Source organism: Canis lupus, chromosome 34 (assembly GCF_011100685.1).
Source record: "Canis lupus familiaris isolate Mischka breed German Shepherd chromosome 34, alternate assembly UU_Cfam_GSD_1.0, whole genome shotgun sequence".
NCBI lineage: Eukaryota > Metazoa > Chordata > Mammalia > Carnivora > Canidae > Canis > Canis lupus.
In genome coordinates, this window is record NC_049255.1 from 30,836,050 (window position 1) to 30,852,384 (window position 16,335).

The window sequence follows — 16,335 nt, forward strand, 5'->3', positions numbered from 1 at the left end:
TGATACTTGTTGAGCAGTTTCTGAGAGGTCTTTGTCTGGACATTGACAACAGAGGAGGGAATATAATGGTATCACTTTATTCTAAATGGCTTCTTCTAATTGGTTTCTTGTAGCTACTGTAACAAATTGCCACCAACTTGATGGTTTAAAACAACAAGTATATTCTTTCACAGTTTTGGATGCCAGAAGTCCACAATAAGTATCACTGGGCCTGGAGCAAGGTGTGTGTTTGGCCACATTCTCTCTGGAGGCTCTATGGGAGAATTTGTTTTTTGCCTTTTTCAGCTTCTGGGGGCTGCCAACATTCTTTGGTATGTGGCCACATGCCAATCACTGCTTCTTCGTCATATTGTCTACCTTTCTTCCTCTGTGGTGAAATCTCCCTCTGCATCCCTTATAAGCTTACATGTGATTACATCGAAATCCCATTCAGATAATCCAGAATAATTTAATCACACCCATGAAGCCCTTTTTGCCGTGTGGAGTAACCACTGTTCGTAGGTTCCAGAGATTAGGATGTGGATATCTGTGGGAGTAGGAGGCCTATCATTACTTATATCTATCTAACCAAAATCAGTGTTGAAATTTTTCATCCCCTCTCTATCATCACTCCTGAATTTGGAAGACTCAGTACAAAAAAAAGTAGTGCAATGTCTTAGAATTTTTTATAACCTGAAATGACATTTTGGATATGTTGTATTAAATAAAATATGTTATGAAAAGGATTTTATTTAAAACATTTTTTCAATATAGTTACTAGAAAATTTGGAATTGCATATGAAGTTAAAATTGCGTTTCTATTAGCACTAGTATAGAATGTGTATGAGTTTCAGTCTATCTTATAGAGAAATGGCTGTTTCCTTACAAATAAATAGTTAAAATTCTTGAAAGCTGCACACTAAGTTAATTAAATGCTCAATTTTATTTTGTATTTCAACTTTGCTCTATTATAATCCATATTCATTCAAACTATTTATTCCTGCTTTTCTCCATTTCACAGCAACAAACCAAATGGACTTCATGTGAAATTATTGACTACTCTGTGCCTCTCAGCCTCAATTAGCCCCTAATTCTAGGCACCTGGAAGCCAAAGCAAACCATAAGGAGCCACAAGCACTACCCCGATGCAGCATCTCTGGAAGGAAGTTTCACATGGTGAGTGCCAGACTGACTGTGTCCTAGAACTAAGAGGAAATAAGGTAATCTTTCAGAGTTTGACATCTTTCTTTCAAAAGAGGTTATATTCTAAAAGGTGAAGGGTGGTGAGGAAATCAGGGGAAAACATTTTTGATGGGGAAGGATCCAAGACGAACTTGTTGGAATGGAAGAGTGTTCCAAGAAAGGGATTTTGTGATTTGAGAGGATACCTGTATGTGGGCCTGGGGCAAGAGGTGGAGAAGAGTGATGAGAGGGGAAAATCTAGGAGATTCTAAGTAGTGAAGGTCTGGTGAGCGGGAGAAGAAGAAAGGACACCACTATTTACCAAGCCTCTATCTTTTGTTGGGTACCTTCATAGATATTATCCAAGATACATTTATAATATTCATTTTTGCAGGCCAAAAGTTTGAAGTGCAAAGACATGAAATGCTTTTCCTAAGGTCACACAACTAATAAGTAACAAGGGCAAATTTAGGATCCATTAATTAGCAAGTTGAGATCCTTTAGAGTGTTAAACTAGACTGAAAGGTGAATCTGTATGAATGGCAAACAACTTGAGAAAATTTGGGAAATTTCAATGATAGAAATCTATGTGTGATTAAAGTGGCTCAGCAAAGTATTTGTACTTGGAACTATTTGTGGCAGCTGGGGAAACATCAGATCCAAAGGGCTCAGAAGAAATGGGATATTGGTTGGCCTTTTAACTCGTTAAGGTTTTGAACTTGAGCAGTTCCCCAGCATTGCAGTATATTTGTAATAAGCATAGACCTTTAGATTTTTTTATAAGTACCCCTGAGAAATATAAGCATCATTAAACTTTAGCCTCCCACAGACCTGAAAGAAGCATAATAAAAAAAAAAAAACCCGTTCAAGTTTTGGTTGATCTGTAAAAATGAAGACATTAAAAGACCTATTCCAGTTCATAATGATGTGATTAGGGGATCCCTGGGTGGCTCAGCGGTTTCGCGCTGCCTTTGGCCCAGGGCACAATCCTGGAGTCCCAGGATCGAGTCCTGCTTCGGGCTCCCGGCATGGCTCCTGCTTCTACCTCTGCCTGTGTCTCTGCTTCTCTCTCTATGTCTATCATAAATAGATAAAAATAAATCTTAAAAAAAATGATGTGATTTAAGGGTATTATGACATTACTTCCGTCTCAGAATCCCCAACTGTGTACGTCTCAACTTATGGTGGTCTCCTTAGAAATCACTTCATTTTTGTTTCACCCAGAACCATTATGGGCTCAACACCTTTTCTTTAAATATTAGCATTCTCTTCATTTCAGTGGACTCTTCCATCCAAGGGCTCTGAGATATGTTACTTTATTAATGCCTTTCCCTGACATTACTGACCTCTAATCACTTAATTATTTGATCTATACATATCTATGACAGACCAGCTGGAGATAAGGGGAAGAAGAAGGCCTGGCACACTAACAAACTTGGCTCACCATAAATTTACAAGAACCAAATAGAACTTTCCTTCTTGCTCCTCTCTGGAAGCCTCCTTTTATTAATTGCTGTGGGATTTCCCATTTCTGACTTCTCAATATCTTTATTTCTAGCTGTCAGTCTTGCATATCATTTAGCCAAAACAAGACACTTGTCTTAGGCTCCCTCATTTCACCTCCTCATTTCACTGGATCACTGCCTTGACATGCAGAGCTTTACATCCTTCCATGAGATCTGAGGAAAAGAAAGTACCTTATAGCAAATAACTTTGGGGTGCCTGGGTGGCTCAGTTAGTTAAGCATCTGCCTTTGGTTCAGGTCATGATCCCAGGGTCCTGGTATTGAGCCTCACGTTGAGGCTTACTCTTAAAAATGTGTTTGTCATCATTTACTTTTCTCCTATTATCTTTAATTTATCCTTTTCTATTGATTCTGTTTTGTATCCTGAACAATGGCTAACCCTTCTTTTTTCAGTTTTGGTAAATCGATAGGGGAAAAAACATCACTGTTCTTTAAATTCACTTTTCTTGAATTCTGTGATTAAAATTTTAAATGTTTAGCAGACATCTCATTTCCTACTCAGTGAATTGTCTTTTGAATATCTATGCAACTTTTTTATTGATAAATTAGTATAAAGTTTGCAATGTTTTTAAACTTCTTAATGAGTTAATATTAAGCATTTGTCATATTCGTGATAAATTTTTTCATTTGTTGCATCCAACTAATGTGTAAGAAATGGTAGATATTAAAAAAAAAGAAATGGTAGAAATTAAGAAGGTTTAATTTTATCTATCACAGTAGTCATCATGATCTTTCTGGTATCCTCAAATACTTCTATACTTAGAAGTGCTTTTTATATTTCAGATTAATACATACTTCTATGTGTAACGTATCTATTTTTATTACTTTAAAATTGAATTCATGTGGAATTATTTTACTCTTTCTCATATCACCAATGTCTTGTTGGTCATCAAAGTAGCAAATCATCTTTGACTTACTCAGCTTAATTCCTATTTGCTGTCATTAACTTAGAAGATACAATTTTCCAAAATTAAATAAAATTTTATAGACTTGCTGATTCATTCTATTAGACATTAAACATACTAAGTATAAGAATCATGTCATATTTGTATCCTTAGCACATAGTATAATAATTTGCTTACAAAACTGGGTTATCACCCTATGTCAGTGTCATGATAATTATTTTACTAATACAGTGCTTTGCAGGGTCTTCTTGAAATTATGCTTTTAACCAAGCCAACTTATGTATTATTCAGTTGTCCTTTTTCCTTACTTCTATCCATATTCTTTCTTCTTTCAGTGCAACTTTAGATGAAGTTGGCATAGTCTCGTCCCTGTTTTTTATTCTAGGATTCAGCTGTTTGATTGTATGTATTAACCCAGTGTCTTTTCTTCTTTTTGACCACTGTAGATGACCACCCATTTCCAGGCTCTCAGAGTACCTGTATGCATGAGCTTTTCAGTGGGATTGGCCTTATCCATTCACAAATGTGGCAGTCTTCACTCCCCAAAAAGTCTCTATACTTTGGACTTTCTAATATCACCTGCAGTAAGGAGAACACAAAGATGTAATTACTCATTGATCTATGAGAATACTTGAATACTGATAGCTGACAGCTCTACAAAGACCAGAGGGCTCAGAGATTCCTCATAAGAAATTATTAAGCAGATTGCATTTGCCAAGAAACAGAACTTCATAGTTGATACATAAACTGTTAAGAAAAAGAAAAGAAGGAGGAAGAAAGGAAAGGAAAGGAAAGGAAAGGAAAGGAAAGGAAAGGAAAGGAAAGGAAAGGAAAGGAAAGGAAAGGAAAGGAAAGGAAAGGAAAGGAAAGGAAAGGAAAGGAAAGGAAAGGAAAGGAAAGGAAAGGAAAGGAAAGGAATAATAATAAAAAAAAAAACAGACACAAGTCCTTAATGCTGGAAAATAGCTTCCTATGTAGTCAGATTGAACTTCTGTAAGGATATAGACTGAGTTCACAGTTTAAAACTTCTTGATGCAGATTTAGAGAATGAAGAGGAGGGACAGACAGAGATGAATGCAAGGAATTAAACAAGAAAATACTGTGAAGATCTTGATAGAATAAAATTAAGTACCTATATTGCCTTTTATAATTTTTTAAAATTTTTATTTATTTATTCATAGAGACACACAGAGAGAGAGAGAGACAGACAGAGAGACAGAGAGACACAGGCAGAGGGAGCAACAGGCTCCACGCAGGGAGCTCGACATGGGACTCACACCCCGGGCTGCAGGCGGCGCTAAACCGCTGCACTACTGGGCTGCCCTATAATTTTTTTTTTTTTTTAAATGATAGTCACAGAGAGAGAGAGAGAGAGGCAGAGACACAGGCAGAGGGAGAAGCAGGCTCCATGCACCGGGAGCCCGATGTGGGATTCGATCCCGGGTCTCCAGGATCGCGCCCTGGGCCAAAGGCAGGCGCCAAACCGCTGCGCCACCCAGGGATCCCAATTTTTTTAAAAAATAAACTTGAAGAAGGAAAAACAGGTTTACATGTTGTTTTACGACCAGTGAGAAGAAAAATAATGAGTCCGAGACTAAATCTGTGTGATAAGCCATAAAGCAAGATTTGTAGAAAGAACTGGGAGTATGAGACCTCACAGTTTTGCTTAAAGCCACCTCTATTCATTTTCATCCACATACCAGGCAAATAAGAGTAATGTAGAAATATTTTGTGTCTTTTATAATTCCATAATTATACACTTTTGTAAGATCCATATCATAATTTTCATAAAATATAACATTTTTTATGTTCAATAAGAAAACTACGGACTTAAAATGTCTTTTTTGTTCATTAAAATAATAGTAGCCAACACTCATTGAGCACTCACTTATGTCAGACACTATGCTAAGTTCCTAAATCATGTTTCATTTTATCTCACAGAAGCTCTGTGAGATAATCAAGTGTAATACACATTTTACAGATTAGGACAGCAAGGCTTAACTGGTGAGAGTCATACAAATATAAGTGGCAAAGATGGGAACTGAACCTAGGAATCTAATCACATACTATAGAACAAAAGCTTAGCTAATACTGTCACACAAAATCTAATTTCCAATGTTAGTAATATAAAATTATTAGTCTTGTAAGAATTTTTGTATATATGATCACTTCAGCTTTTTTCTTTTTTTTAAAGATTTTATTTATTTATTCATGAGAGACACACAGAGAGAGGCAGAGACATAGGCAGAGGGAGAAGTCTCCCTGCAGGGAAGCTGATGTAGGACTCAATCCCAGGACATCATGCCCTGAGCCAAAGGCAGACACTCAACCACCGAACCACCCAGGCGTCCCTGATCACTTCACTTTACAGACTTAATCTTTTATCCATAGATGTAATAGTTGTATTTACAAAATATATTCTTGTTTGCATTAGTGATATACTAATAACAATTTGCATTTTTATTGATGACTCAGGGCTCTGACAAGAGCCATTTAAAACAATGGAAGAGATGTAGTTCATTGGATTAAATCTAAATTGAAAGGTCATATCTTCTATTTAGATCTCATGAATAAATCCATAACCCCATGACCTTTCAACAGCCTTCTTAATTGTAAATACAGGACCTGATAAGCAATGCGAAATGGTTATCTCCATAAAGGTTGAGACAGCAGTCTCCTCAGGTTTACCTAAGTGGCAATATTTTTTGATAATTCCAAAATTTAGAGTGGGTGATTATTGAAATATAATTCTACATTTAAAAAAAACTCTTTGGAGATTTTGGAAGAAAAATGAATATTGGAGAATAAGGAATATATTAAAGGGTGGGCAGGTTTATGGGGATGATAAATTTTTAACAGAAGAGAGGGGCAGGAGATTTCATCAGGAAAGTAAATTTGCATATTGCTCCAGAGGAAACACATGAAAAGAGGGTAGATAATGAAAAGATAGTTTTGTTGGTTTATTTTTGTTATACTAATTTTGATATGCCAGCTGGGAGAAACATGTGTTCCCATTAACCTATGGTCCCTTGCTGCTGTTCCTAAACCCTCCAGATGGCCTTATGGCTAAAGATTGCTTCTGATCATCGGAGATTGGGGAAAAGGGCCTTTGTAGTCCCTTTGAGGATATTATTCAGTTTGGAAAAGAAACTTTAAGAAAACCGTATTTGATATTTTCCATTTCTTTTTGTTTCGGTAAAATACATATAAAATTTATCATCTTAATCATTTTTAACTGTACAGTTCAGTGGTGATAAATATATCCATAATGTTGTGTAGCCATCACCACCAACCAACCCATCTACATAACTATTTTTATCTTGAAAAACTGAAACTTTATACTCACTAAACAATAACTCCTCATTCCTCCTCCTAGCCACCTGGCAACCACCATGTTACCTTCTGTTTCTATGAGTCCGCCTACTTCAGATATTTATATAAGTAGAATCATGCAGTATTTATCTGTATGCGACTGGCTTGTTTCACGATCAGAATGTCCTCAAGTTTCATCTACGCTGTAGCTTATATCAGAATAACCTTTCTTTCTAAAGCTAAATAATATTTCATCATGTGTATATACCACATTTTGCTTATATATTCATCTGTCAGTAGACACTTGGGTTGCTTCCACGTTTTAGCTATTATGAATAATGCTGCTATAAACATGACTACCAATATCTCTTTAAGACTCTGCTTCTAGAATTGTCGAATCATTTTTCATTTTAATTTTTTTAATTTTTTAATTTTTTTTTCATTTAAAATTTTTTAAAGAACAAACATACTGTTTTCTACAGTGGCTTTGCTATTTCCATTCCTATCAACAGTGCACAGGGGTTCCAACTTCACATCATCACCAATACATCTTTTCTTTCTCTCTCTCTGTCTCTTTCTCTCTTTTTTATGGATTAGTAACCATTCTAATGGGTCTGAGGTAGGATCTCGTTATAGTTTTGATTTCTATTTCCCTAATATTAGTGATGTTGAATATCTTTTCATGTGCTTATTGGCCATTTGTTGTATATTTTCTTTGAGAAATATCCAAGCCCTTTGTCAATTTTTTAAATTGAGTTGTTTGTTCTTTTTTGTTGTTGATTTTTAGAAATTTTCTATATATTCTGTATATTAATCCCTTATCAGATATATAGTTCACAAATATTTTCTCTGATTCTTTGGTTTTCATTTTTATTCTGTTGGTAGTATCTTCTGTTGTGTAATTTTTTTTTTAATTTTCATAAGGTACAATTTTTTTTTTCATTTGTTTCCTGTGCCTCTGGTGTTAAGAAACTATTGCCAAATCCAATGTCATGCAGCTATTCCCCTATGTTTTTTCCTAGAGTTTTATAGTTTTTAATTTTATATTCAGGTATTTGATCCATTTTGAGTTGATTTTTGCATAGGGTATTAGATAAGGGTCCTACTTCATTCTGTAGCATATGGATATTTAGTTTCTCCAACACTATTTGTTGAAAAGACTTTATTTCCTCATTGAATTGTTTGGCATGTTATAAAAAATCATTTGATCATATATATGAAGGTTTATTTCTGGGGTTCTCTGTTCTATTCCATTACCTCTATGGTAATACCACACTTTTTTGATTACTATAACTTTGTTGTAAGTTTTCATATAAGGAAGTGAGTTCTCCAAGTATGTTTTCAATTTCAAAATTGTTTGACTATACAGATTCCACATGGATTTTAGAATGGGTTTTCTATTTCTTCACAAAATGTCATTAGAATTTTGATGGAATTACATGAATCTGTAGATTGCTTTGGATAGTACTGACATCATAAGAATATTAAGTCTTCCCATCCATAGATGTGATTCCATTTATTTATATCTTATTTAATATTTTTTCAGCAATGTTTTTGTGCTTTGCATTTTACAGATCTCTTATCTTGCTTAAGTTAATTTCTAGGTATTTTATTCTTTTTGATGCTATTATAAATGGAATTATTTTTATAATTTCCTTTTTCTTTTTAGCGTTTAGAAATGCAACTGATTTTTGCATGTTGGTTTTATATTCTGCTCTAATATTTATACTGCTGAACTCATTTATTAGTTCTAACAACTTGTGTGTGGCTGCGTGTATGTGTAATCTTTTTGATTTTCTACATATAAGATCATACCATCTGAGAACTAAGAACATTTACTTCTTCCTTTCCACTTTGGATGCCTTTTATTTCTTTTTTTTTCTTACATAATTTCTCTAGCTAGAATGTCCAGTATTATGTGATATACAGGTAGCAAAAGTGAGTATCTTTGCCTTGAAGAAAATCTTTCAGTGTTTCACAATCAAGCATGAAGTTCACTGGGGCTTTTTCTATATGGTTTCTATTATATTGAAGTAGTTTAATACTTCTATTTCTAAATTGTTAAGTGTCTTTATCATGCATTTGAATTTTGTCAAGTGCTTTTTCCGTGTCAAAAATTGAGATAATCATATCATTTTTTTTCTCTTCTGTTAATAGTATATTGCTTGATTTTCATATGTTGAGATGTCTTTGCATTTTAGCAACAAACTCCATTTGGTCATGTTACATAATCTATTTAATATGCTGCTGAAGGGATCCCTGGGTGGCGCAGCGGTTTGGCGCCTGCCTTTGGCCCAGGGCGCGATCCTGGAGACCTGGGATTGAATCCCACATCAGGCTCCCGGTGCATGGAGCCTGCTTCTCCCTCTGCCTGTGTCTCTGCCTCTCTCTCTCTCTCTGTGACTATCATAAATAAATAAAAAAAAATTAAAAAAAAATAATAATAATATGCTGCTGAATTTGGTTTGCTAGTACTTTGTTAAGGACTTTTTTAAAAAGATTTTATTTATTTATTTTTAGAGTACATGAGTAGGGGGAGGAGTAGAGGGGAGCGTGAGGGAGGGGCAAAGCAGACTCCACACTGAACACAGAGCCCTTCATGAGGCTCCATCCCACAACCAAGATCATGACCTGAGCTGAAACCAAAGTCAGACACAGCCAGCTGAGCCACCCAAGGGCCCCTGTTGAGAACTTTTAATTTATGCTTCTAAGGAATGTTGGTCTGTAGTTTTCCTTCTTGCAGTGCATTTGTCTGTCTTTGGTATCAGGCTAATGTTTACCTCATAGAATAAATTAGGAAGTATTCTCTCCTCTTTAGTTTTCTGGAAACATTCAAGAAAGATTAGTATTAATTTTCTACAAATTTGGAAATGTTTGGTAGAATTCACCAGTGAACTTAACAGATCTTGGGCTTCTTTTTCATCAGGAGATTTTTGACTACTGATTCAATGTTAGTTAATACTAAGTCCATTCAATACTAGGTCCATTCAGATTTCCTATTTATTTGTGATTTATTCTTAGTAGATTTTGTGTTTTTAGGTATTTGTCCCTTTTATCTAACTTATCTAATCTGTTGGTATACAATTGTTCATAGTACTCACATATATTTTTTTTTATTTCTGTAGCATTTGTAATACTGTCCCCACATTCATATCTGATTTTATTAATTTGAATGATTTCTCTCTCTCTCCTCCTCTCTCTCTTTAATCCATCTAACTAAAAGTTTGTCAGTTTTGTTGGTCTTTTCACAGAACAAACTTTTGGTTTCACTGACTCTTCTCTATTGTTTTTCTATTTACTACCTTGTTTATCTTTGTTCTAATCTTATTACCTTCTTGCTATTAGCTTTGTGTTTAGTTTGTTCTTCGTTTTTTAGTTCCGTAAGCTGTAAAGTTTTGAGATCTTTCTTTTTTATACAAGATATTTTTTATTTCTTAATATCAGCTTTATTGGGGCATAATTAAAATAAAAATTGAAAGATATTTAAAGTGTACACTGTGGCGATTTGATATATATATATTTATCAAATATTGTGTGTATACATTTTACATATATATGATATATATGTATCATATCATATATATGATATATATTATAAGGATTTCCCCATCTTGTTAACGAGTACATCCATCACTTTATTTACTTATTTGTTTGCTTACTTTTGGTGAGACCATTTAAGTTTACTTTCTTACCAAATAACAATTATACAGTACAGTTTTATCAACTGTGGTCATCTTCCTTCTTATTGCTTTTAAGATTTTCTCTTTGTCTATGGAAAAGTGGTCATAATGTGCTGTCTTAATATGGGTTTTTAGTATGTCTTAGAGCTTCTTGAGCTTCTTAGATGTTTTGATTCATGTTCTATCAAGTCTGAGAGGTTTTCAGCCATTATGTCTCCAAATATTTCATTTGCCCCTTTCTCTTTCTCTGGGACTCCTCAACAGATATGTTGACTGACCTGATGGTGTCCCATAGGTCCCTTAAGTTCTATTTGCTTTTTATCATTTTTTCTTCTGTTCCTCAGAATCAATAAAATCTATTGTCTTATCTTTAAGTTCATTAATTCTCTTCTCTACTTGCTCAAATCTGTCTATGAATCCATCTAATGAATTTTTCATTTCAGTCATTTTTATTGTTCAGTTCTGTAATTTCTTTTTGGTTTCTTTTTTTTTTTTTTCCTTTTCTATCTATTGGTATTTCCACTTTGTTCATACATTGTTTTCTTGCCTTTCTGTACATTTACTTTGTTCTCTTAATATCTTTAAAATTAAATGTTTTAAAGCCTTTATCTAGTAGATCTTCCATCAGGTCTTTTTCAGGGGCAGTCTCAGTTAACTTATGTTTTCCTTTTTTAAAAAAAAGATTTATTTATTTATTCATGATAGACATAGAGAGAGAGAGAAGGAGGCAAGACACAGGAGGGAGAAGAAGGCTCCCTGCTGGGAACCTGTCGCAGGACTCGATCCCGGGACTCCAGGATCGCACCCTGGGCCAAAGGCAGGCGCTAAACCGCTGAGCCACCCAAGGATCCCCATATGTTTTTCCTTTGAATGAAGTATATTTTTCTGTCTCTATGCATGCCATATAATTTTTTGTTGTTGAAAACTGGATATTTGAATCTAGTAATGCAGTAACTTTAGAAATCTGATTCTCCACTTTCCCCAGAATTTTCTCATTTTTGTTTTTGTTTAATTTCCATAGGCTGTCTCCATACTGAGAACCACCCTGAGGTGGAAACAGAAGGTCTTCTAAGGTCTTTTCTGACCTGGTGCCTTTCTCAGGCCAAGCATAATCATGTTCTAATTTATCCCATATATTCAGTTGCTTTTCAATATCCTAATCCTGATGTCTGACCTCTAAAAGGATAAAATAAAGAGGAGAAAAAAGCCATTAGCTCTTGAAGTTCCCTGGAAGTCACTTTAGCCTGAAGTGAAGGGTCATACAATGATGTTTGGAAGTACAACAATGACCACATGCCTCTTTGTCTGTATCTCTGAAACTAAAAGCAAACATCAGCTGTGAGAACACAGATCCCCAATTTTTGGAGGACAGGGTTGTTCCTCACCTCCCCCTAGCTTCTGCAAACTGTGTATAGGCTGCTCCAATAACACCTGCATAGCTTCCTGCCATGGTGCTAGGGGTGAAGCATCCATAGCTGCTACTGTGCTGGAAGCTGAAATTTACTGAAGTTAACCAATTTGCCTCTAAGCCTTTCCCTGGCTGTTGCAAACCCTCGACAGCTTCTAGAGTTCCAAAATAATTACATTAGACAGACTCTGCTAGTGTAATTTTTGTGTAGGTGTGGAGAAAGATTGCTGGTGCTTCCTACTGTCTCTGCTCAAAACCCTCCTTGCTTGATATTTTAAAGTAGCTACAGACTTAGTTCAGCTATCATAGCAAAGAGAATATTTTATTTAATTACTATTAATTCAAATATGATAATTATATATATTACATATGTAATGTAATGTTTCATATCAATAGGTACCCTGTCAATAAATTTTCAAATCTAATTTACTTAAAAGCCATACTTCTTTTCCCAGTAGTACAGGGAATTGTACATTTGTCTAGTCAATAAAAATGAAAACACATATAATGGAGAAAATGTTGAGTATGAATTTCTCACCTGAAATTTGATCTTTTTCCTATACAATATCATCAACTAATCACTAAAGTTGGATTAATGTAGGGGAAGAAACATTTAGATGTTTGGGAATTGTCTCTGTTAATCCAGTTATTCGTTTAGATCAAGTACAATCACTTCCCCCAACTTTCCTTCTTCAGTCATTTTTTCTATTGATACAGAGCAGTGTCATTCATCCTAATGTGCTTACACGGTTTTTATCCTAAGTCAGAAACAATGATAGTCAGCCTGTTATTATACTGACAAGTTGACAACTTTGCAAAATGCAGATGACATTTTAAAGGAACATTTCTTTTTCTTTTTTCTTTTTTTAAGATTTATTTACTTATTTACTTTATTTAGATAGAGAATAAGAGAGTGAGAGCACACAGAGGGGAGGGGCAGAGGCGGAGGAAGAGGGAAATGATTATAAGCAGACTCTGTGGGACCCAATGCAGAGCTGAATCTCAGGACTTCAAGATCACAACCTGAGCTGAAACCAAGAGTTGGACCTCAATCAACTGTGCCACCCAGGTGCCCTGGAACTTTTATTTTTCATTCATGTATCATACACTGAACCTAAAACACTTATTAAGTGCCTATTATATATAAGGTACTGCTTGAAGTATCATAGATGTACAAGAGATTAAGATAAGGTATCTGCCTTCAAGGAACTTCTAGTCCAGTAGTAGAAATAAGTAAATTTGGCTAAATATATATATATATATATATATATATATATATATATATATATATATATATACCAAATAATCAACTGGTTCCCTCTTAGACATCATTAAAAGCACAAAAGGATAAAAATTAAAGATTGTTAGCTTTATCTATAAAGTCAGGAAAGACTTCACAGAGAAAGTAACACTAAATGTCTTAAAAGATGAGATAGGCTAGCAGGGAAAAGTGACTATGGATTAAGAAGCAACCTAAGGAGCTAGCATTCTAAATAGAGGGACTAGAATGGGCAGTGGCAAAAAATCATAACATAGCATAGAGAATCAAAAGCCACATGGCATGACTGGAGTATAGATTATGCGAGGAATCATGGCAAATACTATGACTGGAGAGAGACAGGGCCCAGGGCATGGCAAAGCCTATATAACAAGCTAAGATATTTGGGTTTATTGTAAAGATAAATGAAAGATTTTGTACATGGAAATCCAATAAACATATTTGCAGAAAACAGAAATCACTGAATCCTTATAGTACTCCAGGGACCATGAAATACATATATGTGAGGGTTAGAGATATATGTCAGAGAGTCAGATTATTATATTATTTACAACCTGAGAGCTTGGGATGGCCCATTTGTTTCTTCCAGGTTGTGATTCAGCACTTGTCTTTTAGGAAAGAGATGTGTGAGTCTTCTTTGGTTATGGTTTTTTTTTGGATGATTATTTCTACTAGAGATGCCTGTTTCTACTGGAAGAAAAAGCTCCTATTAGGCAATTGTTAAGTACTTAGTTTTACTTCTTTATAGAATGAGAACATCTCAGTGTATTGAATTGGATATTTTAAACTAGAAGTTGGGCAGCCACCTTCAGCCCGGGGCCTGATCCTGGAGACCTGGGATGGAGTGCTGCATCAGGCTCCCTGCATGGAGCCTGCTTCTCCTTCTGCCTGTGTCTCTGTCTCTGTCTCTCTCAATCTCTGTGTCTCTCATGAATAAATAAAAAAAAATCTTAAAAAAAAAAACCTGGAAGTTGCCTCTATTTTTTAAACATATATTTGTGATTTGTTTATTTAAAAAAAACAACATGGGACATCAGTCATAATATTAAAAATCTTAATTTTGAAAATATTAAAAATGTTACTTGAAAAATATCTAGTCTTAAACCTTACTTTTACCCAATAATTGCTTTCTCCATAGACAATGGTTTTAATTATTTTCCTATTCCCTGATATTTAAATACATATGATAATCTATGATGAGTTTTATTGGCGTTTCTAATTTTTATTTATGAACTAATATTATTTATTAATTAACCACCTTTACAGGTGCTATCATGATATCTTTTCTACCACATTTTCCCAATGCACATTATTAAATCAAAATGACTGCCAATATAGACCACTTCAAATCTAAGTAGTTCAGTACAAGAACATTTCTTTTTCTCTGTCTTTCTGTATCAGTTTTCAATTGTATAATGTTCTCTTTACATATATAATTGATTTGTTAAAATGTTTGATAAGATCTACTCATTAGTGTCCCTATTTTTCATAAACTTATTCCTTCTTGCCTTCGATTTCCAACTGTGGTCTTAGCTGGTAGTTCTTCTGTAATCTTGGTTCATTATTTCACTTTTTTCCCTGATAAGATCCACCATTTCTTGAATCCTGTATTTTGATTTGATTCATTGATTGATTAGTTGATTGATAACTCTCTTGTTTCCTCAAAATATATCTTTAAGTAAGATATTTTAGAAAAGGTACAAAAGAGGGTATTTTCATGGATCTTTATGTGGCTAATTATGTTTTATGTTTTTATTGTACCTTATGACTGTTGATTTAAGTTTCATTTGGATATTGAAAATTATTTTTTCCCTCATATCTTTGGTAGCTTCCAGAGTCACATGGCTAGTAAAAAATCTGATGCCATTCTGAATCTCACTTCTTTGTTTTTGACATGTGTTTTCTGAAAAATTTTAGGGTACTCTCATTATTTCTGGTATTTTGAATAATAATGATGTGCTTTGATGTATTGTGTGACCTTTCAAGCCATATACTTGTGAAGTTCTTAGACAGTTGATTCTGTTATTTCTTTGACAATGTTTTATACTTTCCTTTTTCTATTCTTTTCTGGAACTTCATTTAGTCAGACATTGTGCCTCCTGGATCAGTCTTTTAGGTCTCTGTTCTCTCATTTATTTTTTTACTATGAAATAAATAAGAAGATATATCTATGCAGTTTAAATCATAATAATAAATGAATATTTTTTGTACTAATCTCCCAGGTTAAGAAAAAATAAAAAATATTGCAGGTAATTTGGAAGCTTGTGATGTTTTACTTAAGAATTATATGCACTCTAGGTTAAAGAAGTTTGTACCTATTTATAGTTAAAAGATATATTTATTTTTCTTCCTTTTTCTCTTTGTTTTGTTTTGTTTTTTGGAGTGGCTATTGTCTTGTAAATATATTGTTTTCTCCTTTACCATGCTAACATGATTAATTACTTTTCTAATATTAAAATAAGACTGCATTCATAGGACAAATGTAACATGGTCTCTTTTAAAGATTGTCTTTTGTTTTAGTAAATTTTTTGCTTAGGATTCTTGTTTCAGTATTCATGCATGAGATAAATTTCCTTTCTCTTACTATGTTTAAGTTTGAAAACAAGTTAAGGAGTTAAGGTGTAATCCCTCTAAGCCAATTCTCCCAGTGTTAATGTAATACTCTGAGGTAGTTTTATATTTTGTCAACTTAGTTAAGCTGGAATTGTGTTTCTCAAAACTCTGTTCCCTTTCTAGTTCCATGAAAGAGCAAGCCTGAGAGACATTTGTGTGAACTTTAACAGAAGATGAAGCAGCAGTTACCATTCTCTGAAGGTCAGTGTAGAGTAGTAGTAGGTACCATTGCACCTTGCACATATTTTATGGGTTCACTTGCTCATCTCAGGCCCTCAACTTTCCTGCTTCTGTACTTGATCTTTTTCAGCTTTGACTCTTGAACCAGATGCATGTGGGCTAAGGGCACTAGCTCCTTCTGTGGGTAATTGAGGGTAGTGAGAGATATCCTCATGGGTTCCAGCGGATCCTTATTCTTCTCTGTTCATGTCCAGCTGTTATCTAATTGCCAC

At 34.4% G+C, this 16,335-nt stretch overlaps 1 long non-coding RNA gene across 2 annotated transcripts in view; it reads left to right on the forward strand.

The window, feature by feature from the left end:
- The window catches only part of LOC119867517, a 34,051-nt gene extending 17,966 nt beyond the window's left edge, over positions 1-16,085 (forward strand). The window contains exons 3-4 of one of the 2 annotated variants that reach the window (XR_005383943.1): positions 1,001-1,155; positions 16,007-16,085. This is a non-coding gene — a long non-coding RNA (uncharacterized LOC119867517). Of the gene's footprint in view, positions 1-1,000; positions 1,156-6,967; positions 7,033-16,006 lie in introns of those variants that run through there. The other variant, XR_005383942.1, reaches the window with a different exon arrangement.
- Positions 16,086-16,335: the final 250 nt, after the last annotated feature.